This window comes from Trachinotus anak, unplaced genomic scaffold (assembly GCF_046630095.1).
Source record: "Trachinotus anak isolate AG129_WGS33_773 ecotype Australia unplaced genomic scaffold, CSIRO_AGI_Tana_v1 ptg000009l, whole genome shotgun sequence".
Lineage (NCBI taxonomy): Eukaryota > Metazoa > Chordata > Actinopteri > Carangiformes > Carangidae > Trachinotus > Trachinotus anak.
This window is the reverse complement of record NW_027273860.1, coordinates 16959237-16972522: the sequence shown is the minus strand read 5'-3', so window position 1 is coordinate 16972522 and position 13286 is coordinate 16959237. Positions and strand designations below refer to the sequence as shown.

The window sequence follows — 13286 nt, the reverse complement described above, 5'->3', positions numbered from 1 at the left end:
TGACACCAATGAATAATCTTGTCTCCCGTATTTGAGATCTGGCAGGGTTGTTTTGAGGTGAAAAAAAAAAATCTCTTTTGCCGTGAACTAACTGGCAAACATGAACTTACTGCCTGTAAAGAGCAGTTAAAATCAAGAGAAACTACGTTTGTGGATTCAAAGCTTTATCGATCAAACGTTCATCAAACTTTGATGTAGTCTCCATTTGAGACTAATGCCAAGTTATGAGCAAGAATGCTGTTAGGTCAGTAAACACCCATGGGTATTCAGAAAGAACTTGATGGAAGTAGCAGGGTCAGAGACGATGTGATGTAAATCAGCAACTAGGGTCAGACGAGAAAGTAACTTACACTAAATACACATTTTGAATTAATTTACTGTCACTATCAATTAACCATGAATAATTCACCGCTAGAGTATTTTATGGACTTTCAGGCGTCTGCGCCATTATGTTATCATTATGTTTTCAGGTTGTCCATCTGCCTGTCCTATTCTTGTGAACATGATATCTCAGTAAGGCCACAAGGATGAACTGATCAGATTTTGGTTGTCAAGGGTCAAAGGTCAAGGTCGCAGTGACCCTACAAAACATGGTTTTGACCTTATGAATGCAAAATCTCAGCAACGCCTTCAGGGATTTTCTTAAAATTAGGCACAAACATTCATCTGGACTCCAAGATGAACTCATTTGGTTTTGGTGGTCAAAGGTCAAAGGTAACTGTGACCCCACAAAGCATATTTTAACCATAACTCATGAATTCAGACACTTATTATGACACATTTCACTCAAACATAGAAATGGATAAAATTAATTGATGACAGTTTATATCCAAAAGGTCGAAAGTCAACCAAACTCAACCAAACTCACAGCGTTTTGTCAATTACTGTTTGAGGCCTCAAAGGGTAAAGAGGACATTGCTGGTTACAGGTCTATGTATAGTATCAGGATGAAAAAATTGATAGTTGTTCATCCTGATATACATACTTTATACAATAGCATATCAGTTACAGAGTCTACCAAAGCTAACCCAGCAGTTCAGACAAGTTGTGCTCATTGAAGGTGGAGACTCACCCCACTCAGACTGAAGTCACTGCTCTCAGTGTCCATGAATGAAGAAAACTGTGAGTTGCAACTGTTATGTGGCCATTGTAAACATTAAAGAACAATATTGTTACTGGTAAAAAAAAAAAAAAAAACATGTATCAAAACTAGGCCCTCTGGTGGAAAGGTTTAGGTCCAATGAAAACTGAGGAAAGGTCTGTGATATCACTCCAAAGAGGAGAATCCTAGATCAACCACAATCCCTTGCAAATGCCAGGGCACTGCTTTGATTGGGCATGTTTGACAAAGCCTCTGCTGCATGCTGCATTTGTGCGGATGATGGACGACAAATTCTCAGAAAAGCAGACTAACAAGTGTGGACCTGCCTTTCTGTTTACCCAGTCTTTGCTCCATGTACAGTATTTTTTGGTTGTTTGTTTGTTTGGTTGTTTGTTTGTTTGTCTAGTTGTACTGTACCAATGTGTGAGAATAACAAGTGAACGTTACAGAGCTTTTTGTTGCACTTTGCATTATTTGCAAGTAGATGCAGAGATACCTCAATACAAAGAGTGCACTTGGCCTTTAAAACAAGTGTCAGAATTAACTGTACCTACAGTTCTGTGAATTCTGAATCAACATCCAACGGTTTTCTAGTATTTAACTTGCTGAAATATATCTGTGGACAGGAGGGGAAGACAATGTGAATGGGCTGTCTTCAAGCTAAAACAAAACATTAGACTTTATACTTGGTGGATTGAATGATGCACCCCAGATGGATGGATGGAAGTCAGTGAAGAGTCAGTAAAGAAAAAAATAAGCAGAAATATTTACAGACAGATATGTCAAAAAGGCGCCCGACTGTGACACCAGCCGCATCCATCGACCCGGATTGTCAGAGCTGGTATGTTTGCAGCTCCACTTCCTGATAAGATTGATCCTGTTCTGTGTGTGACTGACATCCAAACGTGAGTCAGTGGTGTTTGGATTATTGATCATTTATGTCTGATAAATAATTGCCAGGGTCTGGATCTTTAGCTCAGGTTCTGCACAGTTTCATTGCACATTATTTCATGCAAGTGGAAAATGATTACATTTTCAGATGCATGTATGGTTTACTCTACAGCCTTTGAAAACACTACTTTGCCTATCCTAGCACAACCAGAGCCATTGTTTTCCATCCATTGTGAATCTGTGATGCAGAAACATGTCTGAACAATAAAAAGAATTAATGTAAAATGCAAAAACATCAACTCTCCTTTTCAATGTTTAAAAGGTGTTTTGTTCGTCCTCATGTTGCAGGAAGACAACATGGTGGGCCAACGCTGCCAGTGTGCTTCTCCTGCTGTGCTTCTAGTCATGTTGTGATGAAAGTGAAAAATAAATAATGCAGTATACTGTTAACCCAAAATTTCATCTATCCCATCTCCATCGTTTCCAGGCTTTTTTTTCCTCCGCCAGACATAAATCTACATGGAGCTGACATTTAGAGATTGCATAAAGAAGATACACCAACAAAGCACCTTTTGAACTGAATTGATAAAATACCCTAGGGGATCAAATATTGAGACCTTTTCTTGGGTGGAAGTTAGAGGAATGATGGAATAGAAAACTCTTGATAGAATATTTTCATTTTTAAGCAAACACTATGTGCAGCTGGTGTGAAATACACATTATTTATAATTTGTTTTGATGATTTATTCTCATATCGTCTAGTTATAGAAACAATATATCCCAATTTAATGAACCAAAATTGGCCAATCCAAGCAATGTTGATCCCTACAGAAAAGAGGGCACCGAAAAGCACACCTTAAGCCTCCATAACTAACCAATCCCCTGCTTACCTAACACAACAAACAACTTCTCCGTCCTGTATCTTGTTGTATTAATCAGCTGAAGCACAGTTACAACACACTCTGCCACTCCTCCCTGTTTGATTTTCAGCTCACGGGTCATCCTGGACATCTCAGCTGGTCAAGAGTCTTTATATTGTGCAGATTCACTGGAGTGCACACAGACAGAAAAGACAATCAGTAATTGTTGCCTCTACACAGGCAATCTCTCCTTTACATTTGGCACAGTGCTCTTTGCTTTTGGTGCACACATCAGTACACAGGTAGCTAAATGCTGTGTCAAGCTCCATCTGAGGCAGTGAAGTCATGTAAAAAGTGATTGCTCTTGTGATTGTTTAGACACTTAAATGCTAAAATCCCTCACAACCCAAATCCAAATCAATAATCTTGTGGTGCAAACCCCAAAAAGGCAACATTCTTTACTGTGTTTACCAATATCTTGATAATATCAATTTTTTTTGTGATTAGAAATAACTTATTCTTCTGTTCACAAATAATTTGCTCTGTTCGTGAGGTTTTACTGCTGTAGCATTAAGGGCAGGTCACACCAGCTGTGTATCTGCAGCATTTTTAATGTTGGTAATTCAACACAGCTCATACACAATGTAAAGACACTGAACAGTAAACAGCAAGGTTGTTTACTATGGGATGAAGATGAACTGGATTATATTATGCATGTGTTGTTTTCCTGTCTATCCCTTGTGTGCATGAAAGCAATTTAAATCCAGTGTGGAATGGTGGACTCCGCCAGTAATGACCAAAAACATATAGAGAGGTACATATGAAATGTAAATACATTTAATGAAAAAAAAATGCATAAACTGGGTACACAAAAGGATGAATCCTACAGCCATATTAGCATCTCTGTGCATTGAGCTCAGTGCTCATTGATATGTTTATCATGTTCATAATCTTCCCGTGCAAACATTTGCTAATTAGTGCAAAACACTAAGTACAGCTGTGACTAATGGCCATTAGTCATGAACCAACATATGAGACTAATTGAATGGTTCACATCATGGTGATCACCAAAGATATTGCAAATAATCCTGAGGGGAACACGAGTATTTGTACCAAATTTTATGAATATCCATCCAAAGTTGAAGAAATGTCACAAATGTTAATGGAGGTAACTGGAAGAAAAGTCAGATGATCACCAAAGTCTTTGGGATTCATCCTTTGTGCAATATGGATATCTCTACCTAATTTCATCACAGTGTATCCAATAGGAAAGAGTCAGGAGATCAACAAAGTCAGTAGGATTCCTTCTCTGGGGACCATGAATATCTGAACAGTCCTAAGGAAATCCACCCTATAGTTTCTTCTTGAGCCATGCTGAGAGCATGGCTAAAAAATGAGCACACCTTGCCAGGAGACTTGCGGCCTGCTGTTTCATATGTGGCCCCATTCCTTCCACCATTAAAGCAACTGACGCAAGAGAATATGAGGAAGTTAACCAAGATAATATTGGGATGTGGGTCACCTTTGGCAAAGATCTGGCAAAGGCAACAAAAGCTAATCAGATTCAGATTCAGATTAGATTTATTTGCCGTTTGCTCAGGTACAGGGCAGAACAGGGACACTGTAATTCTTGTGTGTGTCATACTATATATACATTCTGAGTTTAATAATGAAGAAATAACATAATAATTGCACATAAAAAAGAACTCTATGACATAGATAAAGGTAAACCAGGAGGGTGAGAGGGGATGAGGTATTTACATACAAAAACACAGGCTGTAAGGTGTGTGAGTTTTTGTGAGGTGCCCATAGTGTGAATGGGGGGGGGGGGGTTATTTCCTTCCAGCCTTCAGAGTGGTGATGCTCTCTGGCCTTGTGACTGAGGATCCTCTGTACTTTTCTCCTGCAGCTTTGTGTGCCCATGGACAGGAGGTCAGAGCTGATGATTCTCTCTTGATGACTCATTGACAAGTTTTTCCTTCAGTCTGGGTGGTTCGATGAAGCAGAGATTGTTTGTGTATCTGCATATTTAATTAGGAGATGATTGTCCTGGATGATGCCGGTTGTGAGCTCAGCAGAGACCTCACTTCTCATCCTCACCACCTGTGGTCTGTCTGTAAGGAAATCCAGAATCCAGTTACATGTTTGTGTTGGCACTCCAGGCACTGCCCGCTTCACAAATAGCTTCACTGGTGGAAAGGCGATGAAGGCAGAGCTGTGATCCTGTTAGTGTTCCCGTGTAGAGTGAAGCACCAGGGCCACCACGTCATCGACTGATCTGTATCTGCAGTAGACAAACTGCAGGGGATCCACCATGTGTGGAAGCTCAGAGTTTATGGATTGGAGAACCAGCTTTTCTCAGCACTTCATGGCAACTGGTGTGAATGCCACCGGCTTAAAGTCATTCATTGTGTATCTGATTTTTCTAGGGGCCTAAATGCTAAAATATTGATGGTGGATCCTTCAGCTGTGACACCTACATTCACCTCTACAGTCAGTGAGGTGTAAATCACCTTTCTGCTGTTTTTGATAAACCCTGTTGTGGCTGCAGAGCTCACTCACCTTACTTGGAGGAGTGAAGTGAAACCAGAGAGGCTGAGTGGACTGGTTATATTTTAGATTTTAGATTTGGAATATTTTCACTTTCACTTTCACAGTAGATTCATCAAGTGATGCCAGTAAAGCTAGATAGCTGATAGCTGATAGCTAATGCTATTTGAAGGTGACATCATCAAATGTGTTGTTTTGTCCAAAGTTTTTCAGTTTACCATCATGTGTGCTAAAAAAGAGCATTCATTGTGCTTAAAAATTACAAAAGGATAACATTTCAATATCAGTATCAAAAAAGTTGGTTAGCACTGTTGCCTCACAGCAAGAAGGTTCTGGGTTTAAACCCCAGGCCTGGGGCATGTTGTTTGCATGTTCTCCTCATGTCTGCGTGGGCTCTCTCCGGGTACTCCAGTTTCCTCCCATAGTCCAAAGCCATGCACGCTAGGTTGATTGGTGACTCTAAATTGCCCGTACGTATGAATGTGTGTAGTTGTTTGTCTCTATATGTCAGCCCTGTGATAGACTTGTGACCTGTCCAGGGTGTACCCCGCCCTCGCCCAATGTCAGCTGGGATTGGCTCCAGCCCCCCCCCCCCCCCCCCCCCCGGTTCGGATAAGCAGTATAGAAAATGGATGGAAGGATGGACATCTAATCTCAATTTTTGTTCATTTTAGACCAAATCCAATTTTGTTTATTTATCTGTATTTTTATTTAAATGAATAGTATGGTCTGCTAACCCTAACCCTAACAACCCATCTTGTCCACCCTCTAAACCCCAATTTTTATAAATAACCTACCTCAAACCTATGCCAGTATTCACTAATGTCATAAAATGTCATAAGTCTTAACATGAGAGATAATACTAGAATGACTTTATTTAAAGTAACATCAAATTCAGAACATTCTTCTGCCTGCAGCTATAAGAGCTGAGCTTCATGCATCTTATTACAACCATAACACAATGTTATTGTACCATACACTTGGCACTAAGATAGAGCAATATCAGAGAACTGAGTGCACAACATTTTCTACTTACTGATCCATGAATTACAACCGTTCCCTTATTTGAGTTGTGATGGAGTTGTAGACCTGGTTGTAGACATCTTTCCAACTGTGACTCCTGAGCACAGTTTCTGTGTGAGGTGCCTTGAGGCAGGGTTCTTTCTGTTCTCGCCACACGGCTGCTTTTTCATCTGAACTCCCCGGCCTGCAATAGAATCCTTTTGGGTTGAGGAACTGATGATCTGTACCTGCAATAAAAATCACAAATGACAACCTCCTTATTGATGAATAAATCATGCAGTCATAATATCTGGGTGGTTTATTTCTACCTTTTCTTCAACATTTTGTGGACACTGGAAAACCATGAGTTTCGAATCTGGTGATGTTTCCTATGGTGTGTTGTGAAATATGCTGGCTAGTTTTTCAATGCCGGAACATCTACCAACACTTACTTATGTATACAGAATTTTCAATCATTGTAATTTTACATTCATTACAGACCAAGTTGAAAAGTCTGTTTTTGGACAATCCAATAAAAATAATATCTGTATTTCATCATTGATGCAAAAATCTTACATCCAATATTGCCAAGTGATAAGTGCAGCTGCTGTGCAATATTGCCTACATTATGATAATATAGCCAGAAATGCATAGACAATCTGTCCCAGTCACCACATTTCTATTTCTTTATATTGTCCTATTTCCCAATCTTATCTGATACTACACTGTCTAGTCTGGATAAAGTATTTTATAAGATTAATGACTGAGGGCTACACCAATGTCATTGAATACCAGTGTAAGTAATATATGACGTAAACATAAATAAATAAGATGTAAAACTAAATACAAACTATAAATGAATGCTACAGAGTTGCCAAGGAAATGTATTACTGCAATGATTTTATATCATATTAATCTCCGTTTAATTTATTTGACCCATCCTAGCTAAGTCTGTGTGACTGCTAATCATGAGATAAACGAGTACAGGGAGGCATTGATGGGGGTGAAAGTGATGGGGCTTTATCATAACACGTTACATTCAGTAGTGAAAAATAAGTAAAAGTGAGGTTGTTGACCTTTTCAACATATTTTAAAAAGCAAATTCTTGATCCTCTTTGAAACGGTGCTTTTTAATACAGGTGATATACACAAATAAGTGACACATAAAATTGATGTGGAAAAGTAAGCACACCTCCAAATTTACTCACCTTCAGATCCATAACAATAGAATCAGGAGTTCCAGATTAGGTGCCAACTCCTTAAGGAGTGCAGGTGGAGCCTGTCTTATCTAAACTTCTGACATCTAGGCTCTGGTGTTCCCCTTGGTATTGAAGTGTGTGGGATCATCATCCCAAGATCTAAAGAGCTCTCTAAGGCCTTCAGAACAACATTGTGAATGCCTCTGGGGATTGTAAATGCAAGGGATTTTAAAAGATCTCCACATTATTTGAAATAAATCAATCCACTGTAAGGAAAATCATCAACAGGTGGCAAATTTCAAGCAACTGCCAACTGGTCCAGACTTGCTGCCCCAGCAAATTCAGCAAAGGAGCAGACTGTTTAATGCAAAAAGGAGTCTTCAAGAACCACGAAATTTCATCACATTATCTGCAGGTAACTCTTGCAGCTGTTGGTGTCAGTTTTTCTTTAAGTTTTAAGGACCAGTATTTAGGATTCAGTGGTGTCTAGCGAAGCCTGTCACAGGATGTGACAGTATTGTTTAAACAAAGAATTATTCCAATCGATAACAAAAAAGAAATATGGTCCCTGCCTTGACTCTCATGGGTCCAGTCAAGGAGGTCAATAAATCCCATACTTTCCAGGTGATTCCCAGCTGTAGCATTCACTGATGTCACTGCGTTGGCAGAAGAGTTTGTTTATCTTGGGTGAGCTAACTTAACACTACTACACGGCTAACAAAAATAAGAAAATAAATCTGCTCATATTGATACAAATTTAAAAAAAAAAACATCTCTGGAGTAGGGGAGCCTTACCTTGTAGCTTTTTTTTGCTTCACTCTTGGCTGACATGTGGCTGTGGTGGTCTGTGGACCAGATCTGGCAAACAGGAGTGCATATAAAAATGCTACCATTCCATGCAGCATGTGGACAATAAAAACATAATGTGTTTGGGCCGGCTTCGGGGTTAAATATAACTGTGGCCCAGATTAGGGCCAGTCTGGTTTATTTGGATATTCTTGGTTGACATGCAGAATTGTTATAGCTTGCTTGTGGAGGAGCAGAACAACCAAGTGCCAACATCCAACGCATTATGTTGGCAAGACGAGGATATGTGTTGTTTGCCAGAACAGGGCCAAAAGAAATTGGACCACCATGTGGGCCATATAAACATGACATATTTGGGCCAGTCCAGGGTTAGAATAAAAAATAACTGTGGCCCTGACTACAGCCAGGTCTGGTTTATTTGGTTTGTTCTTGGCATTGCTATGGCTGACTTGTAGCCCAGATCTGGCAAACAGAAGTGAACCGCCCAAGTGCCATCAATCCACACGGTATGTGGGCTGGATGAAAGTGTAGGGTGTGGGCCAGGTCTGGGCCACAGGAATTATGGTATCTGGGAGGAGGGAATTCAGTGTGTCATTACCCTTAAAATGTGTTTTTAAGTTACATCTCGCTGCTGTTTGATGACAGCAGAGCATTGATTTGATACCTGTGACAGTCATGTGGTGCATGCCATATGTTTCTGAAATGAAGGCACTGTGAAGAGGAGGAATGGATGCTAGGTTATAAGAGCTATAACGTGTTCCTCTGGCTGGTATCTGAGAAAAAAAAGGAGAGAATTCATGTAGTATTGAAGCTGATATCACTGGAAATGGGGTCTGAAGAGTCGACAATTAAAACCATCTCTTTCAAAGGCACAGCTTCAATCAATGAGCACTAATCAGAGCTGCCGGGAACCCTTCATGTCACTGAGACCCCGCTGCCTTCAGTGTGGCAAGAGAGATTTATCACTTGAAGCTGGTACCTGCCTTACCATATCTTTGGACAAATCACAGGCTAATAGCACACATGATAATGAACAAAGATGTGAAACAAGAGAAAGAGTGGTAAAAGAAAGTCAACTCATTAGTGATCAGAGCATGGCTTTAGGACAGTCAGACAGTGGCGGCTTGTTAATTGTACACTCACAACCCCAGGTACATCCTCACTACCCCCCACTGAGCTAATCTGATTCATCCCTGCCTCTGTGTGTCAGAGCCTGCTGTTCCCAACTCTCTATCATGCTGGCCCTGCCAAAAGTCTTGCCAGTTCTGCCACTGTGTGTCTGTCTGTGTATGCATGTGAATGTGTCTGATGCATGTGTCTATGTGTCCCCTTGTGTTCCCTACCCCTAATCAAGGCTGTACACTGTTACAAGGACAACTCTGTTATTACACAAGACAATCATGTGTGTGTGAGTGTGTGTGTGATATGTCTATGTGTTGTGTATCCAGGTATCTAGTTATCTAGTCTTAATGCTAGCCATAGGAAACTATTAAGACCACATTAAAGGCTTAGTTCCCCCAAATCACACACTCTTATCCAAAGAGATATCGAGACATTCAAATCTGTTTTATATGATTAAGACTGAGATTTTTGACTTCAATTACATACAGGTGAATGGTGAACTTTATTTGTGGTGCCCAATCCACCAAGACCTGCAATAAAGACTAAAGACGCACTGATTGAAATTTCCCTGGCTGATTCTGAAGTCTGACCTGTTGTTTCTGATTTTGGTTGATTCCGATTTTCTTACATAGAACTACAGTTGAAACTTTCACAAACATTTTGTAACTTTCCAGCAGCAGCAGTTCAGTGAGACAGACGTCATGTGAGGTTTTAGCCGCTTTGCCTTTGCTAGCTTCTTTTCTACTGCTACAGATCTGTGTAAACCTCTGTGCCAAATTATGACAATAAAAACCATAAAATATAAAAAAAGAAAATTGGCAAGCCATGATGTTAGATATTAGAATATTAATTCTGCATCAAGTTTTTATTAGTTATATGATTCACTTTAGTTAATTTTGGTATCATATTTAAACTACCCAAATTTAGGATGTGGATGAAGCGAGACTCGCTGTACATGACGAAAGGTCAAGACCACGCATGAATTTCATTGAATGTCACAAATTGTATCTGGCACATAAAAACAAATCTATTCATAAGAGTGCTTCATGAATGAGACATGTGCGTGTTAACATCAGTTTTAGCAGTTACTGACACACAAACACTTCAGAAATTTAGGCTGCTTCAAAGCTCACAGGTGCGATTCGAAGTGGACGTGGAGCACACTTTAATTTTGCGCTTTGCCTTTTTGACGCTGGCCAGAGTGATAAAATGTAATGTTCAACTCTTCATACTATACCACTGGAAACATTTCTGGAGAATCGAGAATCGAGAGTCGAGAGCCTGGGAAGCAGATAAACACACTGGGTGAGCTGACTCTGACAGCAGGTGGGTGCCGACCTGCTGACATACAAATCCCGAGAACATTAATGCGAGCACCTTGGCTGACAGATACAGATACAACTTCCCTCTAACTAATGTCAACAGGAGGATGTTTTTTTTTTTTCTGCGGGGTGGGAGGTCAAGCTTTAAAGACTGAATAGATTATTAACCTCAATTCACTTGACAGCATCTATTCGGCTTATTCACCCATCTGTGTTTGAGTGCGTATTGCAGTGTATACATGAAGCAAACGAGCACATGAAGCTCACTGGCTGTGTGAGATTGTCAGTGGACTGCTCACTGCATCCTGCCAATATTTACAGAAAAGGAGGAAAAGGGAAAGTGGGACGAAAAAAAACGGAAGAAAATAAATAAAATAAAGGAGAATTAAGCAACCCACTAAATAAAAGCTAACAAATCAATATAAAGCCGAAAAAAGCAAATGTGTTTTGAGATGCTTTTAAAACCACAGATTTGGTTTCTTTGTGACTTTGTGGGAGGCTGTTCCAGAGTCGAGGAGAAACCACAGCAAACATATGATTAGTAGAAAGCACCCCTAATTTTTCAGCCTCAAACTTTGAACAGTCAGCCATCTCTGAGGCTCCTTCCACAGGTCAGAGGGCAGACGTCTGACCTTGCTTACAAAATTTAAAAAAATGCTCATCTTTTAGAAATTTATATTTTTTAGTAACTGTACCACACCTATCACTGCCTCCTAAAAGAATTAATACAGCTCTGTCCTAACTGCCGTGACCTTCCCTGTCCTAACAAGCCAGTAACCCACCTACAAGAGTTTCATTAGTGGCTCTTAAGTCTTTTAGGCTCCAGCCACACAGCAGCTGAAAAGTGTCCCAGTTCTCAGTCCCTTCACATGTGACACAGATCTGACGGATTTTAATCAGTGTGAGCCGCAAAAACCTTCACTGAGTTTTTCTTTTTTTTTTTTTTTTCCAAATTCCATCTGGACTACACGGATATGTAAGACACGGTGCCAAATCCGATCCCCAAGGCAAGTGGCCTACATGCAACTTTCATCTGAACGCTTCAATCATAATTTGTAAGCATTACCATGACAATAAGTAATTCTTACATCATTCACTTGGGGCAGCTGGCGTACTCCGGCTCCTTGGCTGAGCTGGCATTAAAGACACATCAGTAAGAAAGCAAATACATACAAGATGTCATTATTTTGAAAGACACCTCCAGCCATTTTGAAAACATCACATACAAATTTAGAATATGGAAAACACATTCTGTTTTACCCAAAGTCAAATTCAGTAAACGCCTGTACAAATATCTGCCCATTCTGTACGTAATTTAACATTCAGTGTGAGTTCCATCATAACACTTTTTCAGACTCATTTCCACCCTGTCAGGAATAAAATTCTTGGGGAAATACTGGTGTATGTAGAAGTGAATGCATCTGTGAGTGGGAGAATTTGTGTGTATGACCATATGTGTCTACAATGCAGCCAGTGTAAGGCAGCCAGCCAAGCTAAGGCAGTGCTCAGCCCACAGCAGCTGCTTGGCAAACAAGCAAAATGCCACCGCGAAGCAAATAAATAATCCATGCTTTTAATTAGCACCCCTACTACCACCACCGCCGCCACCACCTCCTCCTCCTCCTCTTGATCTCTTGCCTTTTTTGATGTCAAGGGCCGGAGACAGGATTTAGTTTTCAAAGAGAATATAAGAGCTGCCACCTCAGTAGTTCAAGGGTGATCATAACCCAGAGCCCTTAGCCTCTTCTGTTCAAGGGGCTGTAGCATGTTTGGATCCAACGCGGAAGAAAAAGTGTCAGGGTTGTCAAGTGTTGCAGTGTGAGGCAAGGCAGGGGGGGACCACAGCCCTGGGAAAAGACTTTGTAAATGATTGCAGTCGACAGCATTGTGAGGGATGAATGATAGTATCAAAATTTTATTGTGATGGTGACACTGTGATTTTGATGCTACTGTAGATTAGAAAGTGAAGCCAATTCCAAGGTTATCAGTAATAACAAAAATGAGACAATGAGACTATTATCAATGGAAGACTGAGTTGTTGCAGCAGCTAAGGTCACAGGCAGGGAACAGGGGAACATTAATATTTTGCAGAATATCAGCATAAAGCAGAATATGTACCAGTATGAGAGGTCTTGAACATCTTGAATCTCTAATTTTAATAATACCTGGTCCTTGGTAAATAAATGGTAATATATTATATTCCTCATGAGTTGTACCTTCTGCATTTAACACCTTAGACTATAAAGAAAGATGGACAAAGGCTCTGTGACATCACCCATAGGTTTCTAAAGAGTGGTTTTGAAGCTGAGAGTGGGCTGCTCCGCCATTGCCATTTTGGCAGTGCCGGATTTTGCCTAACTCCCGGCTAATCCAAAAACAGGCAAAAAGATGGGGCAGGTGTGGAGCCGAGATGTCAGTACATGCCAATCCG

At 40.3% G+C, this 13286-nt stretch overlaps 1 long non-coding RNA gene across 1 annotated transcript; it reads right to left on the bottom strand.

Moving 5' to 3' along the window:
- Positions 1-4683: 4683 nt before the first annotated feature.
- On the bottom strand, positions 4684-8045 carry LOC139625751 (uncharacterized). The gene is made up of 3 exons (XR_011692006.1): positions 7614-8045; positions 6440-6653; positions 4684-4967 (listed from the first exon to the last, which is right to left on the bottom strand). It is a non-coding gene; the product is annotated as an uncharacterized lncRNA (long non-coding RNA).
- Positions 8046-13286: the final 5241 nt, after the last annotated feature.